This window comes from Diachasmimorpha longicaudata, chromosome 7 (genome assembly GCF_034640455.1).
Source record: "Diachasmimorpha longicaudata isolate KC_UGA_2023 chromosome 7, iyDiaLong2, whole genome shotgun sequence".
Taxonomy (NCBI): Eukaryota; Metazoa; Arthropoda; class Insecta; order Hymenoptera; family Braconidae; genus Diachasmimorpha; species Diachasmimorpha longicaudata.
The window spans coordinates 8094334-8116864 of record NC_087231.1 but is presented as its reverse complement, the minus strand read 5'-3'; the positions used below and the strand labels follow the sequence as shown (position 1 = coordinate 8116864).

The 22531-nt window shown below is 40.9% G+C and overlaps 1 long non-coding RNA gene across 1 annotated transcript; it reads left to right on the top strand.

Annotated features, from left to right (window-relative positions):
* Positions 1–753: 753 nt before the first annotated feature.
* LOC135164236 (uncharacterized) lies at positions 754–22314 on the top strand. Its single transcript, XR_010299254.1, has 3 exons — positions 754–1467; positions 1571–1907; positions 19923–22314. It is a non-coding gene; the product is annotated as an uncharacterized LOC135164236 (long non-coding RNA).
* Positions 22315–22531: the final 217 nt, after the last annotated feature.

Genomic DNA, 22531 nt, shown 5'->3' with positions numbered 1-22531 from the left:
CATCGCTGCCAAGTCTTCACCATATTCAATGTAAAAAATCATCGCAGACCGTATGAAAAAGTTGGTTGTAGCTCTTGGTGTGCGGTTAATTAACGTTTAAACCCTGTGGAGGAATCCTAATGCGACACAAGGCGTGTGTTTGCCATCTCAGTTACAAAAATAACCGGTGAAAAACGTTTGGTGGGTGCGTTGTAATGCCTTTTTTTCCCTCATCATTTGTCATGTTTGTATACTATTTCAAGTTTGCCGACGTAAACATCCACCCGTCATTTGAAATCAAAGAGATCACGATTCATTTCCTTCGTATTTGATAAACTGAGTACACCGTATGCGGATCAAGTCAGACGGATGAAAAGCCAGATATCTGATTTTATTTTCTTCAAAAATCTCAGTGAAACTTGGATCGTTGCACGCGTTGCATTGTTTTACTCGAGTCATTGGGGGTAGCAGGGTTGTCGGTGGTGCTCAATGATGTGGAAATTCATTCCGCATTGAACTGGACGGCCATTCGATCGTATTGCAGTTAAAACTGAAGAGGTCTTTGAGATTGTGAAATTGCTGGCGAAAGGTCGACTCGCCGTTACCAAGGTGATAACCAGTCGCGCTAGGGGCGCTTTCACCACTTTTCCACCCCTCCGGTCGGCTATGTGCACGTCCCTCCAAAGCTCTTGAGCACACTGAGGAGTACATACACGTATGCATTACACTTTGACACGCACATTGTGAAAAATAAGAGGGGAGTTGGGAGTGGTAGAAAATGAAGGGATTTTCATGGGGTAAATGTGTATGTGGCTGGTGCATATCTCATTTCACGGTTTAAATTTCATAAAGTTTTTGAGGATGCCAATGTGCTGCTGTTTAGACTCGTCTGTTTATGCGATGTAGCGCCTGATGTTGGAGGTAAACGAGTGAGTGACAGAGTAACGCTAACTTTTGTTGGCGTCATTGACGATGCATGGCTTGTTGTGATCACATCCCATAACGCATCAATCTCACCGAAAAGTGTCTCCCCCTGGGGACATCTTGGTGTTGGATATGTGGATATGTATACACCACCTTTGAAACCTTATTCGTGCTCATCCGTCACTGAGCTTCGATTTCACGCATCTACTCATTCGGCTTGGGATGTTTATTTATGAGGCTGATGGCGCCCTCACGTGCACCGTTGCCGTGTGAGAATGACCTTGAGAATTGAATTAGTTTAAATTAATGGTTGAATTTCACGCGAAGAAAGGGAGGGAATGCCCTCCGGGTTTCCTATTATAACCCAGGGCACAGTGTCGGCAATTCTCGCTGGAATTTTCTTACTTTTACCCGGAAAAACTACCGGAACAGTTACTCTACTTCTACCGTAAATAGTACATTATGCAACAAGTGCGGTAGTGATTTTCTGATGAGCTTTCAGTCTCCTGGCGGGATCCATGGAGAACGGACGTTTCTCCCTGGTGCGATTTTAAAGAATAAAAGGTCAGTTTTAATCCACTGCATTAAACATTTATTCGGATAAATGGAAATAGTTGATTACTACAGGGAGATATCACCAATGAATGTGCTACTGTTTAAATTTCAGATGTGGATCAACGAAGATGGAAAAAGGCCGGGATTTCCGGAACAGCATAAAAGTACTGGACACAATAGTCAGAGAGAATATACCAACGAATCGAATATCGTATCACTGAATAATAGCAGTGAAAAACAGTATGTACAACGCGCCATAAAAATCGACGGCTCAGCGGCACGAAACTCTCCACCAACCAGGAACAATATGGAGCTTATAACGAAACCATACACAAGAGCAACCACAAGTGTTGGGGATGTTATTGCGGGGGGGCTGGTTACTGATTTACTGCTCTCAGTGAGTGTGAATCCCTTCCTTTGACTTCCAAATGCGGTGAAAATCCTCCAAGGTACGTGTAAGACGAAATCTAGTATCTTCCAGTGAGTTTTGAGGTCTTTGCACACCTCAGTTGATCCATCCTGATCCCAATAGCAGTGTTCAACTGTGAATTTGGCGATATTCCACCTTGCACCCTCCCCTCAGTATTTTTTTTTCTCCTCAACATTGGAATTGCTGGGGGGGAGAGGGAGGCGGGCGCAGGGTGACTATTGGGGTAACTAGTTGATCCCGAAGATCGATGACCCGGTTACCCATTGTCAGGCCTACCCTTCCTTCAAATGGACCATTCCAAAGCCATTGTAAACCCATTCGTTTATTCAACATGTACATGTTTACATTGTGAATGTGTGGAACAGTCTGCAAGTAGGATAATGGTCAGAATCGGCCAACTGGCACTCGACTTAGTGTCCGAAAATTGTCATTTTTCCGTCGTCACCCCTGTTTTTTTCTACACACTCCCCCCCGTGCTAAATCCCTTAAAAATCCCCCTCTGTCCTCACGGCTCATCGTGTCCATCTCAGCTCAACCCTTAGTGAAAGGGCCCTCTTCATCTCTCTGTCCACTTTTGCCGGGTGAGATGGACAGTGGGTACGTGTCATGGACACACGAGGGGATTTTCCCTCTTGTGGTTTGTCTCAAGTGCAACATGGAAGAGGCTAGAGTTTTGAAGGATGACAAAGGAATGGGGAATCACTTTTGGATGAGACTATGTGTTGTAACATGATTGCGGAAGAGCGGTAGATCTAGGCTTGGACATTAGACCGGCAAGATTGTTGGACTTTTGCTTAATGTATTCTTGCTCATGCTCATGTTGGATTTTGGGAGATAGCTCTCGTGGATTCCAGGGGTGATGAGGGTTGTGACGGATGCGGTGGTGGATGCGTCACTGGGTATTTTCATGGGTTTTAAAACATTTGATATGCTATCGTTGATAATTCAGGATTACGAATTGATGCCAGGGCTATTTTTATCACTGACAATGGGCTGATCCCATCATCAAACCATTTCATACGGTATGATGATAAAGTATCCAATGGTGTAAGGGATAGTATTACTTCAAGAGTGAAAGTACGATATTCAATCTGATTGTACATTTAAAAAAAAATTTCATTTCTCTCCCGGTGTAATAATAAATATATTGCGCAAACGGTATTATATAAACGTAATCGAGAATAAAAAAAAACTCATCACGAGGTTATATGCCACTTTAGAAATATTAGTGGATGATGTGTTTTTCCAGCAAGAGTTGATTAGAAATTGGATTGGTACGTGTGGGCTGTGCCAGCGGTACAATTGAATCATTCAACATGCACGATTGATCACAAACTCATTTTATTCCGTTGCTTTTTTTAATCAGATAGAGGGATTATATATCAGTCTGACATTTGGCGCCAGTTCGTGAACGGACTGTTGGGATTTATTAAGAGGATTATTGGGGAAAGTTGCGTGCATTAAAATACCAGAAATGATACGGTGGATCGGTGTAAAGGGATTGGCGCGGAGAGGTCAATTGAATAATTTTTTTTTCGTTCACTCAATATTGTGCTACGGGGTTGATGGAGGGAGAGTAACGATGATAGATCATTGGTTACGGTAGTGACCTGTTGAAGTTGGAAGTAATCACAATTCAAGCGAGTAATTGATATGCGTGAGAATCGGTCACGCGCGAGTGTACAGAGAGACTGGAGATATATCAAGTGCGCGTCTCTCGTTGTGATCGCTATCTCACGGCTCGTAATCATTTCTACAGCTCTCGATGTACGTATAACCTACAACTGACTTACCTACCGTTGCTACTACGGCGCTTTAATCTTCGGCTGATGTTAAATCGATCTTTATAGTAGGAAGATGAAGAATAAAAAACCAGGGGGGAGGGCGCACTCAAAAGAGGAGGAATAAACTTTTCCCCTTTCAAACTTTGTCTTTCACGACTTTGAAAATTGATTCGGAGTTGGTAAGTCCGGTGATTACTCTCAATCATAGTAAATTATTAGGAATTATTGGAAATTAATGTAGCCAGTTTTGGGGGTTTCAGGAGGGAGAGAAATGGAAATGCTGTTTCGACTGATTCAGTAGTGGATGGAATGGGTCCACACTATTGCTCTCATATCGTTAAATAATCTTACGATCATGAGGGGGTAGGAGTAGAAGGAAGGACATTGGATAAGTTATGAAATAAAGCGATATAGAGTCGATTCGTTTCGCAGGATGAGCACTCAGCCGGAATGAGCCAAATGTCCAGTAAGATTATGAGTATGAGCCCTCTCTCTCTCTCTCTCTTTCACCCGCCCCAACTTTCTTTTGTACACGACTGAAGCTCCAACAAATCGAACGTTTATTTGATCTTTCCTTGAATTATGAGTTAGTCTGATATAACGCTAGATCAGTGAACATTTTCGGATTCATTCTTCGAAGATATGTCGGCGCGGAAAATAAGGGGGGTGGAGAGTGTCGTTGAGATACAGAGGGGGTTATTACTGGGGAAAGCCTCCGTGAGAAATACCGCAGGCGGATTTTATGTGATTTATATTAATAATCAACGACGGAGAGAGCCCCCAAAAAGCTATTCAATAGGATAATGAAGGGAAAATTATTTGTATCGTGCTGAATTAATCCGAATAAAAATGGCTTTTCTCATGATAAATCATCATAAACTCATGCACTAAATAATAAAATAATTGAACGTTTATAAAATAAATAATTTAATGCCAATGTGATAATGGTATTGGCATCCATGTAGCAACAGTAGCTGGGCAATTTAATTTATATCACACGTATCATTAAGATCACATACTGCAATAAGTGGAAGGGAGACAGACAGCGAACCGTTCAGGACGTTCCGGATAATAGCGGCCAGTTATCTCCCTTGTAAATCATATCTCCTCGATTGCCCGGTAAGCGATATAAATCCTCAATAAATGCGCATTTATTTCTCGATTTTCATTCACGTAATGTATAGGTGCATTGCAACTTTTTCTGCTCGATTCATTATATCATTGCCGTTTTGCTCCTCACAATGAGGAAAAATGAAAGGGATAAGAGGGAAGTCAAGTCGGTGGAGTATAAATATCGTAACAATCGATGAAGTACGTAAGCTTGGAAATTGATTGAATTGGAGGATATTGACGTTCAATAATGAAATGAAACGTGGATGTTATCTACCCCATCGGAGAATTTAGATTCTCATGGTGTAATGGTTTGCATCTATTCCCTCAAATTCTCCACTACATTTGTGCCGAAAAAAAAATTCAATACAGCCTGCGCCCATTAGATTCCCATCGATCACGTATTTTCACTCTAGTGTCGCACATATTCACACTTCACGCGTCGTTTATCTAGATTTTATATTATTTTCCTTATCACGCACCCACTACTGTTGTATCGCCCTGGCATATCTCACTCCTGGTGGTTCTTTCTTTCTCTCGGCATTGTTAAAAGTTGCCAAGGACAACGGAAAAATCACGTCACGGTGTTGAAAATAATTTACATGCTCGTGTGTAGATCCCCTTGGGGAAGATGCAAAACTGATAGAGAAATATTATGCAGTCCCTTGTCGTTTATCCTGATTGATTGAGAACCTCTTGACACGTTTCAAATCCTGGTTTAAATGCACTAGTGATTTTCTTTAAAAAATATTCTAAATTCGAACGGGAGTGGCGGTGAGCGGTTTGTTGAATTATTTGGGATTCTACGAGTATATCAATTTTTTTTCACATCACATTAATGAAATGACCGATTGTAATTTGTGTAAATGACGAGTATTTTCGGATAATAATTCATGAGCAATCAATTTTCCATCAGAGAAATAATCTACGAATATTTTATACGAGCTCCTTATTGTGTTGATGGCAATGTGGATGGGAAAAAATCCCAGGAAAAATAATTTCTGTGAGACGAATCGTTCTTTTATTTTGGACGTGGTAAAATTGCGGTTTAAAAAAGAGACATCGGTCATGCCTCGGTGAATCAGTAGGTGGTACATAAATAAAACAGCCACCAATTTTTGGGGGAAAAAACGGTGATCCGTGGGGTAAATAACCAGCTAGAATTTTTTCAGGGTGAGTGTGCTCACCCCCCAGGGGCTGGAGAGAAAGCTGAAGGACAAAAAAATCGCCTCTCACTTTTACTCTCATGACCGACAATGACGTAGTCACGTGCTAACAATCCCGGGTGTAAGAGGCCGCGTGTGCCAGGACGCCGGTGTAACACGTGTCATCTTGGTCACACCTCTCAATTCCTGGGAACCTAAACGCGGTATGTACGATGTACCACCCGATCCTAATCCTTATAACCACTGTAGAACTCATTGGAACATTGTAATTCCTTCGACAATGGTCGGTTACTCTTTACTCATTGATTTCTATTTTCTTATTTTTTTAAATATACAATTACCTATTTTTAATGAGACTATTCAGTTAATAATGAGATATACAAATGAAAACAAATGTCCTGTGATGGACTGTTATTATCAAGTCATTTAGAAGACACCAAAATTAATACCATCTTCATGAGAAAAGTTTTGGAGAAAATGTCGACTTCTACGAATTATCCTGTGTGATATGATACGTATGATCTTCTATGAAACCGGAAAAAAATGAATATATGAAGAAAAAAAATATTTACACGAATTTAATGACAATCCATTTCCACAATTAGAGATTTCAGTTACACTTGGATTAACCTTGAAATTATCTTTGTTGAGTTAAATAAATAATGATGAGGGGGCTGACCGTTTCTGACAGAAGAAGACAATAATTGTCGAAAGCAGACATCTGAAACGTAATTAATTATCCAACGAATCGTGTGATTGAATAATGATAATGGTATTTTTATTAAGTTCAAAATATGGACTCAGTATTCCACACCCTCATCACGTTTCCCCCACTGATCCTATTCTCTCTCCGACGTTATAACTTACTCAGAAGGATTATTGATCTCCTTAATTAAATTCCTGCTGATGAATGAGGAAAAAATGAAGAGGTCTCAGGGAAAAAAATCCGGAATTCAATCTTTGTTCTGCGTTTTGAAGGGAAAGAAAATCCCCATCAAAATGAATCGCAGTGAATTCTCCAATCAAGAGTTTTTAATCATTTCGTTTTAACAATTATGTACCACAAATAACGCAGTCTATAAAAACAAAAATAGTATGATCAACATTTTCACATCTCGTCTCATCTAATTCCGTCAAGTCCCATTACTTTATCACTCTGATCAACAATTTCCACGTGCCAGGGATGAGTTTCAACCCCTTTGTGCAGCCCGTCCCAGCGGCAATATATCGCCAACGGAAAATCCTAAAACCTCAATACACATGCGAAAACGTGTTTGTAATCGCTAGTGTATGATCGTAATAAGGGAACAGCTGACACTGGCACATACTACGTTCGGTAAAAGCAATTATGAAGCTGCCACCCCCGCTAAACTCCCTGAATTCTTGTCTCTCTCTCTTCCCCTTCCGCATTTCTCTCTCTCCCTCTCCCCGCGCTATCGGTTCATCCCCCCGATTTTCGGTGAATAGCTGAGTAATATCTGCTCGCCTGTGGTACTCAAAGCATCGGAGCTTTTCCTTGTCCCCGTTGTTCCCTGAAAGACGAAGGAGTGTCCGGCACTGGACCCCACCGGATTTGCAGAGTACAAGTGCCTTCAGGAAGAGACGGAAAAGCGGGCGGAGGAGGGGGACCGGGGAAAATATAGGAGAAAATAGGAAAAGCTAGATGGAAGGGAAACTGTGGGGGAGACTTGCTTTATGAAGATTAGAGGCTTTTATTGTTATTGGGGCTACCTAACGCGCTGCCAGGTTTTTTTGTCATTTTTTTACCTACTTTTTTGCTTTCTATTTCACCAAATTTTTTTTCCTAGGATTGACCCCTCGAAAATTGGGGTGGGACGAATGTTTTTGTGGCCCCACTTGTACCATTTGCATTTATCCAACGTTGGATTTAATATTCATGATTAGAAGCCAAGAGAAATCCCGAAATTCAATATTTATGGGCGGAAAAAAAGTGGGAGGAGAGTGAACAGATTTGATGCAAACCCCCTAGTGCAATTCATTTGGGGCTTTTATACCTCCCCATACACACAAACTGCTCAACTCAGCTCGTCCCTGTAGTGGAGATATACGAGGTGAATTGTTGAGTTCATAAAGTTTCCGCCTGGAGGCCAGATGTCTCAGTGTTTAGTACCAAACACAGAATTCAGGAAATTAGGGCGAGTTCGGGGCCTTGATGTTTGAACACAATTTTCAGGCACTCTGGTGCACGTGGACGTGCGTGACCCGCATGGGCTCACTGTAAGTGAATAAATATCGGGAAAGCCCGGTGTATTATATTCCCTCTCCCATGTTGATGGCTTATGTTTGGATAGTTTGTAATTGCAGGAGGAATTTGAGTGGTGACTCTTGTACCCTCATACTCATGCAAATAATTTTTTTTTTCGAGGGGAAATTGGAGGAGATGATGGAGATAGGTTTTTGAGGGCTCATTAGCCGCACGGAAAAATCATTTGGGTCATGACAGTTGAATGTAGATCGCAGCACGTTTGTATTTTGATATGTGGAGTGCGCTGTCCCGTGAGGATATCTCTGAGAGATTAATCCATAAATTTCTTTGTTTTCATTGATCCAGTGGTTAATACCATCGTTTTTGTCTTCTTGTCCCCTGCATTCGACATTTCCAACACATTCAATTTTCGGAATAAACGAACCTGAATAGAGATTGATTACGTCCGACTGATCTCTTTCATTCGATGCCGATTATTCCGAAAAGAGAGTACTTTATTTCCACCTGGGGATTATTTCTCTTTTTTGGTGTAAATCAACCCTGAAACTGGATTACACCCTGAACGAGGTTCAATATCCGAAAGAAGGGGATTCAGTATACAAAGGAAGGGTTGAACAACACCAACGGTTTTCCCTGCACATCCACTTGAAACTAATGTTTTGTTTTGATTTTTTTTACACTACCGTAATTTACTTTGAACTAAAATCTCAATTTCCTTCACTTATTTGCACATAACAATTGGCATCCCCCTCGAAGCAATATTAAACATATTCAGCAATGAAATTTCCTCAATTACCGAAGAGGCCAATCACTCGGCATTTATTTAGAGCCATAAAATTCCTATTTCCATCCTCAAAAGCCTTCAAACATTCAAGACCGTCAATTTACTTTCCATCAAGCAGTTGAAACGTGAGGATTTTCGTCTTCGGTTTATTTTAAGAATTCCACGCATGATCCCTCTCCTTTCCCCTCTCCTTCTGTGTTACACCAGAAGCTAACCGAACGCACAGTCATTATTTTCAGTTACTCCCGTATGCATTGAACCACTCACGAAAGGTTTAAAGACCGAAAAGACAGAGGGGAGTAATACACCGGAGGAACTAGTGTGGGATATGCCAGTTATTTCTCTCGGTGTAGCGATGAGGCGTTCGGGCCTCTCAGAGGGTCCCTATCTTGGGGCTATTATATGCGGTGTATGCTTCTTGCTCTTGTATTTTTGACATAAATCGTCCGAGCTTCCATGCAGACACTCGACCACTTGCTGGCCAGATGACAGCGTGTGTATTTCTCTTAGTTCACATTTCACATTTCGTGTTTTGTTTTTTCGGGGATTTTTTTTTTCTTTCTTCTCCATTTCTCCCATCGTTTGTGTCCGTGTAATGCAGAAATATGTCTGTGTGAACAGCCACGTGGCTGTCCTCCTTCTCCCTAATTGCGTTTTTCTGGAATTCCATTTGTTCCTTTGATGGTTCGCATTATCAGGCCCTGACGTTTATTTTGCTGCCCTCAAATTAGAACGCTATCTTGATATTCTCATGAATATTGTGAAAATTCATTGAATCATTTATGAGATGATTTATGGTTAATTATTTTTCTCTGACTCGAAGCTTTATACTCCCTTGAACCATAAAAAATGATCTGAAGGTTTGAGCCTTCAATGAATTGTTTATTATTGCCCGTTCTCTCAAGACCCTGTTGATAACCCTCGACCCAAATATGAGACCATAAAAAAAAAGTTTGGCGGCTCCAAACAGCACGTTTTTCGTCAAGAGTTCAATAACCCCCGGGGATCTCTAAATAAAACACTGGACTGACTGTTTAGAGTTGATTTCTCGTGAGATTTCAAACGGCCAACGGAATATTGTTGTTTCTAATGTCTCAAAAATTTGAAATTCATTGATATGAGGAGTGAAAGAGTTTCAGATTCAACTCGTAGACAACTATCACGTTCCAGGTCAAAGAACTACCATTGAACGTGACTCTGTTGCTCGGCAGTAATTCAAAACCCGTCCGCCAGTCAAATTTCGTGTGATGCAATGACAGATTAATCCAGGCGATGTAACCTCATCTTTTTAACTCAATTAGCCAGTTATACTTGTCATGTATTCCATTGAATTTCAGCGCTTCGGACGCGAGACGGGTGATTTTCAGTGAAATGAGAAAGATAATGCATTAAATGTTGTCCAGGAACGAGAGGCACTTTTCCATTTTTATCATGATTTATGGTTGGCTTATGGGAACATGGTGTACTCCAGACAAATTGCGACACTTATACGATAAAGAATATGGAGAGGATGGGCGGGGGGTAAAAACCAAAGGAAATTGCTGGAATAAGAAATTCCTGAGGGACTTTACGCACGCTCGTATGAAAAATAAGTTCGTAACTATTTCCACGTGCTTTCGATAAAAAATACGATGGAAGTGGAATATTAAATCAAATAGAATGATTTACAACGCAAAGTTGTACATGAACTCAAAGGGTGAATACAAAAATTTCATGTCTCTGGACTGAGCTCAATTAATCACCAGGAAAAATTATTCCATCCCCCCTTTCTTTGTTTTTTTTTTCCTTCTATTTTCAATGGAACGAAAACGTTTCTCGTGATGCTACACTTAATAGCTCCACTATTATGACGAGCAGTTGCTGTCGACGGTGCAAAGCCGGTTGTGTTTCTCATACTCAAATGGTCACTAACAGCGATCTCGTAACGACTATCAGGTGGTCATTCCCGTGAAAGCGCAGGAGGTCCTTCGTTCATATTTTTTTTCACCCTCCCTTTATTCAGTTCTTTTTGTTGAGATGCACGAAATGTATTGCGCATCAGCTTCAGTCCCTCTGAAGATGTCTATTCCGGGAATGAGATAAATTGACGGCTATTAATTTACTTCATCTTCCTTTTTTATCGGCAAATGGGGAATGATGTTTAATTAGCAGTAAAGGTTGGGAAGAAGCTTCTAGGCCATTTCCTGCATTAGCTTTGGAATATTTTATAGCGTGAATGAAAGTGATTACTTCCTATTCAATCGACAAAATCGTGATCATCTCGGGGATTAGACATTGTCCCTGGAATATTCTCGAGCCGGGTGGCTAAAGGAATAGAAGAGGTGTGAAGGGAAAAAGTGAAAAGAAAAATGTGTGTGTGTAATCCGGCACTTAATCTCAAATACGAGCGTTTGTCACTCGTCGGTCTCTCGGTTTTCCTAAGCGGTCCCTCGGGATTACCTTTTTCCTCCACTCAACTAGCGAATGTTTTCCGTACCTATTTATGTATAAAAATGGTCGACATTTTTTACAGAACTGACCAGGTCATCAGGGGCATTCGATAGTGATACAATGGAGTGATAAAATCACTATAAATTTAACATAATGATTTTTAAAAGGGCACCATTATTCCCAAAATTAGCAACTTTGATTTTTCTCTGAGCAGCAAAAAACGGTATTATTCACCCTGATAGTTGAATCACGAAATGAAACCCATTGAGTTCATTATATTACTTGCCAAACTCCTTAATTAGAAGTAATTATGGTGAATGGCTGCCTCACTGTCTTTCGGCTCGGAAGACTAATGAACTGACAGGCGGGTCAATCGGTCTGCAATTCTCCCTGGACTGAATGAGAGTACTCTGGCACTCTGGAGTTATGAATTTAATGGTCTATCAGCTGAGTACTAATCGCCAATGAGGAATGGCTGAAGAGTTCATTTCAAAAGAATGATGAGTGGAGAGAAACGAGGGAGACATCGATCGTTTTATTTTAATCATAATGACAAGTCCATTATATCCCCGAGGATTCATTCAATTCACCGCAGTTATCCTCGTTACTTTAATTCCGCTCTACAAATCCTATTCACTTCGTCCACCGCTAACAATACTCGGGTCGTCAATTACGCATTTCCAATATCAATAAAAAAAACCACACATAAAAATTCGGTAATCATCACACAACCGAGCAAGATTGTACAGCAGCCTTCACCCCAGCGGTTATTTATTAACGTAATTTCTTGGAATGACAGTGACCTCATTTTTACATCCCAAAAATGTAATAAAAGGGGTTCGCATTCAACACCTGCCAGCAATAAAAAAGAAACTATAATATTCCCCATGGAGTGATCATCGTACTCCATATAATTACTTTAATCGTATAAATCATTTGGAAATAGCCCCATCAGTACTGAAATTCGTTCGTACATCTCAATTATCTCGAACCCAATGATTATCATATTTCACCTCCAACAATCAACGAAAAGCGTGCCTCGTGACAAACGCCAGTGTAACGTCAGTGGCTAGATAATGGGGGGTGGAAAGGGGGTAAAAAATTGATGTTTCACGAGTGAGTGACATTTGTTGCTTGCAGCCAACACTATTAAAATGAAATGGAAATTTTACGGATAATTTATGAGTAATATTTCAGTAATGAGAGCGGCATTTAGTGAGGATAAAACACGGTATTGCAAATTGAAAAGAAAATTAATTGATTAATTTTCAGGAACCCAACAGCATGACAGCTATTATGAAACTTTTCAGAGGGAGTAAAATATGGTATTCGAAATTTCATGGAATATTCATTTAATCAACTGTCAAAAGGATGCAACAAGCTGCCAATTAGAGAATTCAATTTATGCTCGTGGAATATTTAAAGTGGACTTGATTTATTGTCATACAAAGCCCTCTGAATTATAGTTGATTTAGATACCGTGCATTTAGTATAAAAAGTCTTGAAAATTATTATGAATTTAGCCCTCAAGGCTTCGGTACCGATAATTATCATAAAAAAAATAATTTCACTCATCTGTTTTCCCCTCCACCCCTTATATCCCCAATGGGGATCATTTGGAATTGTGTCTGCAGTATCAGACCACTGGCCAGAGGGGTGAAGAAGCTATATTTTAGGCATGCAACGATAGGCCCAGAAGCCAAGTGGCTGTCAGTTGATTGTACTGGTCTCTCGTTCCGGCTGATCGAACGAGAGCAGGAGAAAATCAGCATATGCGTAAAGAAGCCGATGGGATGACCCCGTGGGGTCATCCCAGAATGTCGTCACGAATCACAAATCCCGTGTGCGCGTGAAATCACATGCAATCCCCCCTGCTCGCCCTCCAACCCTCCTGCGACGGCACTACCAGTCCGGAACGAAATGCCCGTTGAATAGATAAAAAGATTGGGAGCGAAAAGTGATGAAAAATGGGAGGAAAAAAAAAATGCAATCGGGAGAGGAGAGAAAACGAGGGATGTGTGAGATAATCGGTTGGCGCGCTGATTTGAATCCTGAAGGATCCCCTTGAGAATGATTCCATTGTTGGATGACAATTGGAGAACCTGGTGTGTTCGTTCTTTTTTTTTTTGTCGGCCGATGCACACGCGTGAATGGAATGCCTCATCGTTTTTCCTGATCATCATTATGGGATCACGAACTGATGCGGTAAAAATTCATGGCGTCGTGCGCATTCGTTTATGCACCGTTGGTGAGAGATGTGCGTGTGGTGGAAGGGAGATGGGGGAGTTGAATGAAAGAAAACGACTCTCAAGTTCATGAAAATCATTTATTCCGAGGGTTGAATTATTCCGTTGAATTACTACGGCTTTTCAATCACCGAATAGAAATATGTCGGTTTCGTTTAATGACAGGTTTCGTTGAGTTTTGAGGTCACATGAGTCATAGATACGTGACCCAGCAAAATCCGAGACTGGAATCTAGGTCAATCCGATGACTCATCCCCTCTCCCTCTGCCCCCCCCCCCAAAGGAGTTATAAATTCATCTCTCCATTGTTGTTGAATCATTCTCACATTTCACCGTCACGCGAATGAAAAATTTATCGCTGATTTCGCTACACAATTCGTATGTTTGTACACTGTTTATTGAAGACACTGGGGTTACTCTGGTGTGTGAAAACCACTTGTTCGATGACGAGGCATGAATTTGGCGATTGATTTGGTATAACCGAGGGTGCGGTGCTGAGGGAATGACGATTGCAGTATTCAGGATTCAAAAGTGAAAGCATACACGCGCAATTTAGCCCCCTCTCCACTCATTGAGGGTGTGAGGTACACAACAATCATCGGTTTCAGCGAGTGAGACGGGGGGTAAAGTCATGTAATCAACCCCTTAATGACTATCGTATTGAAAACCAAGGGCATAAATAAAGATGAAAATTTATTATGGTTGCGTTGCACGCGCCCCATAAATTCACATGGCATAGATTTTTCAGTGTTGTGCATTATTCCTGCATGTGTTAATTTCCCTGCTTTTTATATACATTTATAAAACAGGGAATGAAGCGAGGCAAAATGTGGTGGGAAAAATTGTTGGCGCCGCAATTTCACTTTTTCACTTTTACGACGTGGTCTGCTATATCAGCCAGGGAAAAAAAAAAGAAATATCTACCCGAGGCGTCGTCGTGGGGTTCATATATGTCTTACAACAAGCACGCTCATGTAGAATCGTAAAACGTTTTTAATCCGCAGCCCACTCATTCTTCTGCATTTCATTTTCCCCTCTCCTTTCTCATACGCATTCGACGCTTCATGAACAGAGTTAGACAGACATTTCCCACTGCTGATGAAATTTATAACGAGATATGTTTTAGAGGAGGAGAAGATATCACTCAAGATGTTTCTCCGAACTTGGGGCCGAAAAATTAGTAGGCATTATATCGTAAATAGAGCTTCAGGGAGTAATAAAAGTCAGTTGGATAAAAAAATTACACGTTAACTCTCAGTCTTGTTTCACCACACTTGTGGGAAAAAATATTATCCAAAAAGATGGAGGAAGGGAACTGAATTATTGCACCCTGAATCAGTCGCTGGAGACAATGTAGTTGTTGTGCCAAAGCTTATTTCATGTTTTCTTCTTCGGTTTTCTCAGATCTCTCTTTGTCTTTTATCACTCTCATTTCTTGGGATGATAATGAAAGAGGATTACGGGAAAATTTGTTGCCACTCGTAAATGCCAAAATCTGGAGTAAATTTGACTCCATTAAATTTTCAACTTGTGAATTTCACATAAAAAGAACTTGACAAACATTACCAGGGAGCGAATATTTCCTTCAGTAAAGAGCACTTTTTGGGGAAAATATCGCATAAAAAGCGTGTTCTGTGAAAAACGACATCAGGAATCGTGAATTCCGTCTGAATATCGCCGTGTGAATTGTTACAAAATTTCTACTGTGTATTTCTCACCTTCGAAACACGATTACTGAAAACCAAAAATTTTTCGCGCTCCCCATTTTTTCCTAGAATTTTTCACAGGAAAAGTCTTGAAGAAACAAGTGACTTGGTTGTAGTTATATTAGGTGGTTGTGCTTGCGGGGTCACGTGTGGCTAACTGCGCAGCAGAAGCTCCGAATAGTAGTAGTAAAAGAAGATAATACTGCGTGACACACCGGGAAACCACGGCGAGAGGGTTACAGATTTCCGTTGACTTCGTCCCATGCAAAGATACGAGTGTATACACATCGAGTGCTTGTATTAGAATTAGACAAATATAACCCATGGATAAGAATAAGCTGATGCTGGTGAGTGTATACCCCTGCCCCCTCTCGTTGGCCTCCAGTGGCGCAAATTTTTAAACACCAGCAGCAGCAGCAACAGCTGTTCGCGCGTTGACATATCATTGGCTTTGCCCACTTCAGTTCGCTGTTCATTCGCTCATTTATACACATTTAACCCATATGATTCATGTGTTTCCCTTAATTCAGCTGCTAATCACTCCTTTTTGTTATTCGTCTCCGTTTCACTCGGTGGGGAAAATCGTAATTATAATAACAGATTCAATAGGGTGAACAGAGACTGTTCGAACCCATCGAAATACATGACGTATCCGTTGGAAGGGAAATGTCTATTTCAGGGAGATGTAACTTCTCCAATTTGAAGAATAATGACTGAGTAAATAAATTAACTGCAAACGGAATTGGGGTCGAGCTGTCGCAGATCTGCACAAATCAATTTTGGATTGAACTGAGGGAAAACCGATTCAAATCCGACATTTATTGACATTTAGCCAGTAGTTTGAAGCGAAGTTTCAACGATTGAATCCTATAATATTCATCCCCCCAATGCCAATTAATATAACACGTCGTATCAGCTCTTTTCGTACCGATTACTACAATCATAATTACTACCATCAAATAATTACGAATTTTCAAGCATCTTTTACAATCTCGTACATTTTTATCCCCCTATGCACACAATTTTTAACACATATTCAGCAATCGTTTTCCATTACCATTGATATTCACCTTGAATACTCTTCCATTAGCATCACCCGAATATACACTGAACGAATCCCTCTGAATATTTTTTTCCGAAAAAGCCCCAATTCATGCGGGAAATTGTTTCATTCGGCTCATGAGATCCGACGAATTAACTGCCCAAGTGCTCATTAAAATCAACCACCAGTGCATTCTTAATATTGACCCGGCGCCCATTAAACTACCCCCTCTCACCCTACTCATCATCCTCCATCCGACCCCAGTGCATTCTCCCTGTTGCTTTCCCCCATGCATGAGTCTCATTGAACATGGGAGTAGAATTTCCTGCGAGTGTCACCGTTATGTACCCATCGTCTCTTTTATTCACCAAAGTTTTTCATTGCTTTCCACGCGTAATAACCGCTAATAATTCTCAGCCTCTGTCGGAACCAACGCCGCGGGGTACACCGAGCGTTAAAGAGAAATCCACTGGGTGGGGAGCTACCTCTGATCCACTATGGGGTTGGCAGCGGGTCAGGGGGTTGAGTTGAAGAGGGGCAGGGGAGGGGGTAGAATGTAGGGGGATTAAACAGAGAGAAAATGAGAGGACAACAGACAGGAAAATCCACGGGACACCATGCGCACGTGGATCACACGGCGGTTGATGAGGCTCTGGTAGGACACTGTCGATTTATGTTGGCGTTTGGAACTGAGTTGGGTCCTTTGTCTGCGATTTTTCCCCATTTTTCCCTCGGTAACATGTCTCCCTATCCCCCTCCCCCCTTCCCCTCCCCGTCGTTCAATTCGCGGTGGTGCGCTCCACTGGTACACTATCGATACGCATTCCCGGCATTCGGCGGGCTTAGGGCAATATCCGGCGCGCGCTGATGCCGTAAATAATACGCACATAAGGTTAATTGCACATTTGGTTGAAGGAAACAAAGAAGAAGAGGGGAATTATTTTTGGTGTATTCGATGGCTTTGGATGTGAATGTATGTAAGGATTTTTTATTGGAATTTATGAATTAAGATGACACTGCAGGGGTGATGTGACGCATGTCGTTGTTCACTGCCTTAAAAATTCATCATGGGAGACTCAGTGATTCATTAATATTTTCTATGGATACAGCGCCCTTAATGTGTAAAATTAACTGTCGATTTAGACCGCGGGATTCGTGATGGTGAAACAGAAGATTAATTTGGGGGTAATTAGTTTCAATATCATTGACGGTTATGTCAGTACCTCAAATGTTTATTCCCACTTCTACACCCGAGGTGACAGTAGTAATTGACTTCACCTGTTCATACGTTCAAATATTGACTGAAATGCATTAAAAATATTTCGAAAATTATCGAGTGCTTTTCCCACCATTAGTGACCCACTTTTTCTCTAATGTCCGTGTGAAGCTCTAAAAATAAAATTCATCCACCGGTTGATGGAGTGGGATGTATTCAGGGTGAGTTTGATGGTAAACGTTCACACTAGATGACAGCTGTTTCGAGTATTTGAAGAGGCTACTGAAGGCAGTGAAAAAAAAAAAACAAAGTGGATTATGGTGACACGTTAGACTGTCACTTTGATCATTAATTTTTTTCATGTTCAGTTTTTTTATTTTTTCGCTTGAGTTTTGACTGGGTTTCAAGTGGCCTCGCATTGCGTGTTCACACACGATTGATCGTATCGGTCTGACATTATCGTGAATAGCATGTTGTATATGCGGGATAATTTTGAATATTTTAAGGGATTCATTGGCCTTTGAATTTCTTCCTCATTACAGGAAAAGTGGTCAGTTCAATGAACGCGCTTTTAAATTCCTAACACGAGGAAATAAAATTAGGTGCAGGAAGGAAAAAGGAAAAGTACGATTGAGGGATTAGTACAAGAGGAGCCATTTGTTTCCCTGATTTTTAGAAAGGAAAAAATATTGTAATAAAAAAAGTTGACCGGAAATTCATCTAGATATCTCAATTCTTTCCAGCCGCCAATTCAATTCGATTCAACCAATTATCGCTGTACAGATGACGATGGAGGAAGTGAACGATTTATTTATAATTTTCATAGTCTTGTTGTTCATCCGTAGGAAGACTAATACGTGGCCTTGGGTTTACGAGCGTTCATTTTTTAGAAAGCCCCGATTTCCGCTTCATCCAAGGGTCGGTATCGTACACACTCACCTAATAAACCCACCCCCGGAATTCTGTCAATAAAAGGCTGGAATTAGAGGAATGAAGAAAAATAATTATTGGAAGACGTGAAAGTTGCGTCAGATCCCCTAAACTTTTAACGATTTTAGAGCGTGCTTTACGATTTAATCACATGATATAAATAACTCTATTTCGTAGGAGTGTACGCACCGATAAAGATTAGTCTTTGGTAACGGAGCGCCACAGAGAGGAGGAAGCGGAAGTCGAGGGAATTTTCAGGAGGCGGGGGTGGGATGTATAAAGTTGTGTATCCACTCTGAGTGTTATTAAATTGCGTGGAAACTAAAGTTCTATATGCGAGCCGATTTATGTTGTGTAAGATAGCACCTTCGCACTAATGCTTCCCCACAACTTTTTGGAGTATCGCGGAATTAATAACGCAAGGACTTTATTCATAATTAGTTGGAATTTATCATCACAGTGACATCACATGTGTGATCACCAGCATCGTTATCAGACTATTGTAATCTCGAGTTTGATAGAAAGAAAATGGTGGAATTATTGTTAGAGGTATGGCTGGAGCTAAAGTTTTAATAACTTGAATTTTAAAAAAGTGATTGAAGTGAGGAAATGAGGTTTTTTTTCGGTGGCGATGCTCGGCTGATGGTAAAAGTTCTGTGTAATTATCTCGGGTGAATTTACTTTGTTGGAATTTTTCCACTTAAAAATCGCTTCAATTTATGCGATTGAAATGATTAAATGGTTCTTGGAGTAATGCAGAGTGTGAAAAGTTGTTTTGTAATATCCAAATGCATCCAATTTATGTTCACACACATGACTGAGCATGATTATTCAGTTATAGGATGTAAAATAAGAAAAGAAGGGGTTGGAGACACTGGAATTTATAGCTGTGTCGTTGGCACAGAAGAAACAAGCTATGTGTTTTCTAGGAAATTAATCCGTCAGGTTTGCTTGGTGAATTTTTCGCGTTGAGTTATGATTCGAATTACAAGCAAGAAACACTATCCATAACTCCACAACTTGGGGAAAGCTCAATCGAGAAAAAAGAGTCTGGCGAATACTTCAATTCGGGATAATTTCAATCGTTTTTCGGAGCCCATTTCTATCCCTTATAGGAGCATCACACGAGACCCCGACGAGAGGGAAAATAAGTTTGATAAAATTTTCTCCGCCTTAAGAGACCCTGAGAATCGTATTTCACTTTCCTTCAGATGCTCGCGTTTTTCCCTCCTATCGAATCATAAACTCCTCGAAAACTTGGGCCAGGAGAGGGGGGGGGGGAGATTGGACGTTGGAAAAACGTTGAAATAAAATTTGTGCAAGCGATGGTAATGCGTGAGAATAGCGAGGAAAACTTGATGCTGATCGATATCTCCAGTCATGATTTTTTTCAGGTCGCAAAGTGAATCAATCAAGATGCCATTTATAAGAGAATATCTGGTGGCAATGGCAAAAGTTTCTCTTTTTTGGCAGTAGCAGTACTGGCGGAATGAATGCAAACAATGTATCCCAAGGGAGGCGTAAAGCATTGGACCACGACAACGGGTGAACACCATTCATTCCAATTGTTGGAGCAAGAAGTTCCAATTTAAATTCAGTGGAGGAAGGAGGGCTTCTGGTACTGTGGCCAGTGCGATTATAATTGCATCAAGGGCAAAAGACGCTGTGAACTTTTTAAAAGTGTTAGAGGGAAGATTGGGTATGGAGGTAAGGGAAAACTTTTCAACTTAAACCACTGAGGCACTTGGAACTTTGAATGTCTACAAATCTCAAACGCACATGAATCTAATCCCTTAATTAGCGTTGATACTTTCATCCCTTTCTCGTTCATAAGATCTTAAAGTTGTAAAGGGAAGTTGATCGGGATTGTGAAGTTTGTCGCGAGGATGCATCATACATGAGACAAGTTCAATTAGCAATTTGGATATGTGATTACGAAAGTGAAAGGACCAGCCGAGTGAGAAAGAAGTTTTGATTTTCATGAGTCAACACGTAATTTCGTTAAAAAATGGGAGAATGTTGGAATTACCTGCAATGAGTCAGTCTAAAAAAACTGACTGTCTGCAGTGAGCTATTGACCACTGTCGTACAACCACCATCATCCAGCACCACATGGGGACATACAGCTATGTTGCCCGACTCACAATTTACGAGGCGTTGTCGCGGTCTCGCAAGGTCGTATAACGAGATTTACGAGGCGCGTCTTTCCGCGCCCGCGCCTGAAAGTGGGATATACGATTGGGGAAAACCGAACGGTAGCCCAAAATGTATTTTTTTTTTCTTCTCTACACCGACAACGGGTAGCACAGAATGTGCAGAGAATCACCAAAGAGGGACTAGGCTATCGAATGAATTTTACGATTTGCCGACACCTGGTGTTAGCTGCATTGTGTACTTGACGCCTTCTATGGACCACCGATCCAGCCTGTTTCCCACAAATTTTCCACGAACTTCCGAACGACCCGGGTCGCGTGCTATTGGGATTTTCTTTTTATATTTTTTTTCCCTCCAGTTGGTGAATTGCAGTGGAGCGCACGGCAGCGGGAATAATGACGGAGGGATTCTTCAGGTTTTTATGAGTTTCAGAGCCGATTATCTAATGTAAGTGGCGCGCAAAGGGAATTGACAACGATGAGTGTGTAAGCGACAGACGGAGAAAAAAGATGGGAAGACTCTGGGGAGCCAACAGAATAGGACTGAGGGAGGAAAGTCTCCCGGGCACATCCGGTGGAGTTGAAGGAAAAGAGAGAATCGTGGACCTTAAGCTTTCAGACTGCTGGGATCCTTTCTGAAGGTGCAATTAAATATTTAATCCGTGTATTTGGAGAGCCTCGTGTTTGGGGAAAAGACTTGATTATTTGGATTGCAAGTTGAAAGAGAATGTTTAATACTTTAGTGAATGTCAATGTTCTTCGGGTTTAAGTTGGGCAAAACAATAACGGGAATTGTTGGAAGTTTGCTGTGAATTCCATTTGAGATAAACGCCAGTTGGGATAGGCATTTCCGACATTCCTTCAATTCTGATGGACGCACATTATTGGAGAGATATTTTAAATCAGAATACTGTAATGGGGGCGGTTCATTCGGTACACGAGGTCCCGAAAAATACCGGATTTTACCCCTTCGACGGTCCAGGTGTTTCCCTGAATAATATAATCATTCGTAAGGAAAGCTTTCTCAGTATCATGTTTGGAATATTGTTGTCTACACAGAATAATTGATATTTCCTGTTGAAGAAAAAGATCCACACGATTCCACGTTTTCTTATGAATAATGTGTGTCCACTCGTTTTAGCGAGTTACAATGGAATTATGCACCACATGATGGACGTAAGGGTCGATATTTCAATGATTCATTGATAACTCTTCAGCTCCCTTGCACCAGAATACCCTGGAAAATCCGCTGGAACTCCTTGGAAGTTCCATTTTTAATGGCAACTGAGCATACTGCAAGACTCTGGCTCCATTTGAAAATCATCGTATCCGACGAGTTTCAAACATAGTTGGAGAGTTGAAATTATTCAGGGAATCATTACAGAATCGATAGATGAATCTGTTTTAGCTCTGAAGTAAAGTGCTAAGATATTCACCTTAGTACCAAAGTTTTCTGGCACTTATAGAACTTGAGGTAAGAGAGTATTAACTCAAATATTTGATATCGAGAGGAGGATTTTTATAATTAACTGAAATTGTTTGGTAACGGTTTCAGCTGACTCCTGTCATTGTGTACCATTCGTGCTACATTATCTTGAGGCTCTTCTTCCTAAAATAATAATTAATAATAATACGTAAATTTGAGTTCCAAAAATTTCGGCGCTGCTTTAGGGTAAGATGATCTCTTCAGTATGAAATCTCATGGGCAGTCCTATGCCACTTGCCCATATAAACCTGAAGAGTATGGCCCCCACACCAGAAATGAATTCTCCAGGTTAATGTGCAATTAGAAGTTGTGTTCTCTGGCAAACGGCAATTTCCAATTTAGCAAATGTAGTAGATATGAAATA